This window comes from Mycteria americana, chromosome 3 (assembly GCF_035582795.1).
Source record: "Mycteria americana isolate JAX WOST 10 ecotype Jacksonville Zoo and Gardens chromosome 3, USCA_MyAme_1.0, whole genome shotgun sequence".
Lineage (NCBI taxonomy): Eukaryota > Metazoa > Chordata > Aves > Ciconiiformes > Ciconiidae > Mycteria > Mycteria americana.
The window spans coordinates 5,811,563-5,817,721 of NC_134367.1; positions in this window are offsets into that span (position 1 = coordinate 5,811,563).

A 6,159-nucleotide genomic window follows, 5' to 3' on the forward strand; every position below is an offset into this window, starting at 1 on the left:
TAATTGATGACTCATGGATTAACCTATTAGATCACCTAGTCTGAGCTAAACAATACAGACCCTCATCTTCCACATTCTTTCTTCAATTTTCACTTGGTAATGTGTGTTTCTTGAAAGCATATCCCCCAGAAATGCTCCCAAGTCCAGGTTTCTCCAAAGAGACACACAGACCATGAAGCTGTGCCTAGCTTGTACTCGCCTGCTTAAAGACAAGCCCTGCAGAGCCTCTGTGGTGAATGTGGGATGTTCAGAGCTTCAGGCTGTCAGAACAGAAGGGTTATTTGGTCTTGGCAGGCAGGTGGGTTTGAAGCTGGGTTGAATAAACTGATGTTCCCCAATGCCTCATTGCAGCTTCTCCCCTTGGCTCTTCTCCCTAATCCTTCCCCTCTTCAGGGACATTCAGTCCCTGCTTCTGCCTGGGCAGTAATCAGTGCTGACCCTCTGTGGCCTTAAAGCTCAGCTTTTCTTAGGTTGGCTGGTTTACGTGGCACTAGAAAATATTCCCTGTTCTGCCATTTCTCCTGAGAGTAGGTGTTGAAGCAAGACACCCATTCCTTCTCCTGAAAGAAGACACTCCTCTGAACATCCCCTTTCATTTGATCTCATTCCCTTGCTTTTGGGGGGTTTCATATCTGCATTTCTACATATGCCTTTGTCTCCTTACCCAAACAAGATTCTGATCATTAGGCTGTAAATAATTAAATAATTATGGGGAGATTCAATCCACTCTTGATATACAGAGCACAAGTTGATATACAGAGCACAATTCAATTGCTATAACCCCAAGCCTCTAGCACCATTTTAGATACCCTCAGACATTTTGCTTGGCCTTCAGCTGCCAGGCTGGGGGGACAGGTCCCCTGCCATATAAGCCCTGTGTGTTTCAGATCATGTAGACACTTCAAACATTTATGAGTGTTCAAATGTAGTCTGCTAGATAGAGACAAATGATTAAAGGCTCAAAAGTGAAAATAATATGAGAATCCAAAAATTGCATGAGTGGTTTCATCATTTTTATATTCAAGAGCAAATTTGCCCTCCTCTCAAATTCTTCTAATGTAATAATTTCCTTTTAATTTTAAGGAAAACTTTTACAAAGGAGTAGTAAACTCCTCATTTAGATCTGTTTATTTTAGTTTCTGGATTCACAAAGGTGTTAGAAGGAAAGGAAATTTAGCCTGAGGTTTTTATTTGTTTCCAAATTCCAGAGGCAAAGACTTTTAAAAGTTCTGTCTCTCCTACTTTGCAATCCAGGTGGCAGAGCAGGTGCAGGTGAAAACCTTGTCAACAGGGAGCTTCTCCTGTTCTTTACAAGAGTCCTGCTCTTGTGAAGTTCATGAAAGTTCATGTTCTTTCCTTCCCCTGGCGCATCCATTTCAGGTCTGAACACAGTACGGTGCACTAGCCTTTTAGTAGATGTTTTAGGATCTGGCCTATGACTTGATAGTCTTTTTTTTGCTAATACATAAATCCACACACTCCTGTGACCACAGTGGATTGTACAGGTGTAATGGTGGCAGGAGTCTATTTTTTTCCACTTTTTGTGAACATTTATAGATGTTTCCAAATCCATCCTTCAGCCTGGCCATTTTAAACAATACACAATTGTCTCCACTTCCAGTAGAGGACAGACCTGAAAAGAAACGCAGAAGAATGGTCAAACTTACTAGATACAATAGGATACTACTCCTACATATCTTCACGGTGCTCATTGAGCTGTATATGCCCTCTGAAGCGCCAACTGTGTTAACCGTATATCCTCATTATTGGGTACCATTTTGCATCTCAGAGGGAACAACTTCAAAAAATCAGAGCTGTTGCACTGGAAGTTGTTGTACGCCAGATCCTCACAGCCTCTGTTGTTATTTAGTCCAGAGCTCCTGTGAGAAAAAACTCATGTAACTTACAGGACATTTCCATTGCAATCTTATGTGTGTCTGTCTTCTGAGCTATGTTTGCACTTGGAGAAAGTGACGTTTTTCATCTGTTAGCTCGTATCTGTGAAAATTACAATTTAATTAGCTTTACCAGCAATGAAAATATTTTTTTCATTCTCTGCCCCTGAATTTTAAATGTTAGAAACATTTATGAAAATATGGAGGGGTTCCACTGAAGGCAAGGTTTGAAAAAGGGAATCACCGTAGAAAAGGTATTAGAAGTTGACCATTAGAATGGTGATCGCATTTCATTTTCTGAAGCTGTTCTTTCTCATATCATCAAAGTACTCAAAAGAAATCAGACGTTTGCATTTCTTCCTCCTATTAACCTGTAAACAAAACACATTTATCTCGGCAATATAAGAAATCTAATGTAACAAAAAGTCTTGCATTTTTCTTATAAATAAAGATTCTGAAGCCATAGAAAGAATGTGATAATTGAAAGCGTGATCACAGTGCATGAAGAGGTGGAAGGTGATACAATTGCCCTGTGGTTTCCTGAGAGAGCGCTCCTGTATGTACAAATCAGCTAATCTTATCTAACCATCTCTGGACACATTGATTCACATGACCTCCATTAACCTACTATCTAAGGCTTTTCCACATATTTATCTTCAAAGGGAGAACCAGATCAAAATGGATTTTTTAGTCTTTTTCCAGCTCTAACATTTCAGAAAAAAACCCACTCAGTTTAAACACTGTTTTTTAACTTGGGGGTTGGAGACAAAATGATGAAAATAAATTATTTCTTCATGAGCAAAATAAGCCCCTATTCTTTACACTACTTCTTGCCAGGAGTTGCCATCAGCTGTGGAGAGGCTAAACCTCCATTTCCAGGTCTTTACTAATTCAGAAGAAAATGGACATCATCTGAAAGATGTCAGTGCCAGACTGTTCATGAGTTATGGCACAGCTGTTTGATGTTTGCAAGATCACCAGGATGAACACCATCAAGGAGGCTCAACTCCTCCAGGTGAGACGCACACACTTCAGAAGAAGGCAGAACCCTGTTGTACCAGAGACAGGACATTCATTCACATCTAACGTTCACCAAAAAGGCCCACAGTTATAATCACAAGAGTACTTAGTCTGTTAGTCTGCCCAATACCTTGGACAGTTTGGGCACACTACTGTCAGACACACCAGCTCACTGACTGCTTCTCACCCTGAGAAGAAACAGAAACTCTCCCTCCACCGCATGACACTTGCATCTGTAAAGTGCCAATTTCTTCTTTAATCATTATTTCTCTCTCATTTCCCTGCTATTTTCTGTTGACCTTCTTCCAATGCTGAAAGGCCAACAATGCTACAAGTCAAACAGCCCTGAAAATTTATTTCACAAATATAGATGTATCTGACACAGCCTACCATATGCGAAGAAACAATAGTTATGTACTTGTTTTAGCAGATTACTTCTCAGGAAAAACCTTAAGCCAAGCTGACCTGAGTCCAGAGGGTCATTAAGATTATTCCCAAATATTCTGCAAATGGATAACCTCAGTAATAAAGCATGCACCCGTGGCAAATAGCTGGTGCTTTTATAATGAACCTTCTGACTTGCTATTAAACATTGCATAACCACTGTCTGCAAATTCCAGCTGTCAGAGGGCTCCCACCTCCTGGCGACAGTAAAAGGAAGTTAAAATTGACTGAGAGCCAAAATAGCCCTAGGCTGATACTGCTTCAAGCCTCTGCATCTGCTCTCTCCCCATAGGCAGCGTGGGAGTCGAGTGGTACTATGGGTTCAGGCCCAGCATCCTCAGGGTGCCACCCAGATACACCAGGGCTCATTGGCAGAGTGCTGGCGCAAAGAACATCATTGTTTACTGAGCAATCACTACAGGGTGCGTAGGGGACCCTTCCCAAGCATGATGATGGACACCTCTTTTCTATGTGCTTATTTTTGTGCTTTATTTTGTGCTTTATCTACGTGCTTTATTTTCTGTGCGCTATTATTGCTTATTTCCTGACTCTTCTATTGACTATGACAAATAGAAAGTTTCGGGAATAGACATTGCAAAGAGAATTTCCCCCAAACCAAAGTCTTACACATCATTGGAAACCTGCTCATCACAGATCGGAAGGGGCCCTCCCAGATATTGCTTGTATAAACCTTATTTTTCTTTCTACTGTCCCACCGCGCAGTCAATGAGTATTTGTGGTGGTGCTCTCTGTCTAAACTTCAACCCAGGTGCCGAATGACATGTATAAACCAAACTCCACCTAAAAGTGCAATAGGAGGAAAACTTCAAATACGACATAATTCATTCCCTTTACTGTCGGTGCCCTTTTATCACATCACCATATAATTTCTGATTTCTCTCAAAAATATTTTTGGCATTTAAAAAGAATCACCCCACTTATGAAGAATTCTTATTATTTTGGGACTAATATACAAAGTATGACCAGAAAAGAAGAGGTTAAGGAGACGCACAAGATCACGTATGTCTCTGTGAGAATCCATTGCAAGGACATCAAAACGTCTAGGCTGCGGCCACAGCCTGCTCCAGTACTGAGTCTGTAGACCCCAGTATGCTCCTTTTTCTTTCCTGAAGGAAAAGTCATCTTCTCTTCACATAGCAGATGGCTCCTCACGCTGTTCCATTAACTGGCAATACTTCTAGGAGCAGATAGAGAAGATAAATCCACTTCCATGAGAATTTCAAGTTCTTCCCGTCAACACCTTTCTGAAGGCAAGAAAATAGAAGCAGCAAAGCTCATATTAGTGCTTCAGTGAGCTCCCCACGCTGGATATACTTTGAGGGTTTTCAACTGAAAAGTCAACAGTCTCATCTGAACTGACCCTGCTCTTTCCTCCAGGATCTTTATTTCCCTAGGCAGCCTGAAATTCTGCCTTTCATATGGCAGGATTCTAAGTTGCATGACCACCTCAGGCTCTTTGCTGAGGTATCTCTGTTTATCAAATGGTTATTTTCTGTCTTCAAACCAAACAACCACTGGATGTAGTTACCTGGAAATTATTCTCCCTCTCGATAAATGTAGGATCTCCACAGCTTCTGTAAAAATGGCCTAATTGGGCTGAATGAGATAGAATCTAGAGGTAGACATCTAGCCTTATCGAAGGCAATGGCAGAATTTACCTGGATTTGAGAAAGACAAGGATTATAATCTTGATATATTCAGTAATCCTAAAATACTAGGGTGCCTTAAACCCAGATTGGCCTTTGAATCCATGGTGTATACAGCTGCGCACCTGCTCACACACTAACAAAGCACTATTGTTTCCTGCAATTTTCACTTTTCTATGTTCTTGCAGAAATTCTCCGTTGTATGCCATAGCTCCCTCCTGCCAGGAATCCCTGCTTTGCTCAAAAAATATATTCAGTTCTTAAAAATTGATGAAGTAGAATTGTAGCTTGGTTTTCTGAAACCAAATCCGCCAGCCCTGTGTCAGTGACTCAGGTACACGTACTGTCTTTCAAATGTCACTGCACATACAAGTGACATTCTTATATTTAATGTAGTATGAAACTCAGAAAGCTAAAATAATAATGGAATGTTTGAATATTAGTGAAATTAAATGTCTTAATCGACCTTTTTGCCCTCCTTTTAGAAAATCTTGTAATTTTTAGTCCAGGACCTGCTGATAATTCAAAATCCTTTGTGCCCTAAAAGGATGTGTGCCTCCTACTCTGCTCCAGGCATATATTTAGCAATGGGAGGTGCCTGCCATTAAATCATCCTGTCAGGTACACACTGCAAGTCAAGTTACCCTGGAATTAGCCCATAAATGTGTTGAGCATCACCTCCTTGCAGACCTGCAGGCATCCAGTCCTTCCAAAGGTCTATGTACATAAAAGTACATAGTACATAAATGTACTATGTACATAAAATGTACTATGTACATAATATATACTGTAATATAATAATAATAATAAAATGTACTATAAATAATAATAATAAAATGTACATAATAATAAAATGTACTATGTACATAAATGTACTATGTACATAAAAGTACATAAATGTACATAAACAAAGGTCTATGTACATTTACCTTTCTCACTCACCTATGTCGTTGTTAGTTAGATTGCATTGTTAGTGATGCCAAAGGATGCAAGGAAGAAAACCAGCAAGCCAATTGTCGTGGTTTGCCCAAACCAACTCTATCTCAGCTGAAACCAGGACACCAATCGGTTGGCTTCTGTGTGAAGCTTTGAAACTAGGTGAAGCCAGAGCTCATATTATTTGAATTTTTAGC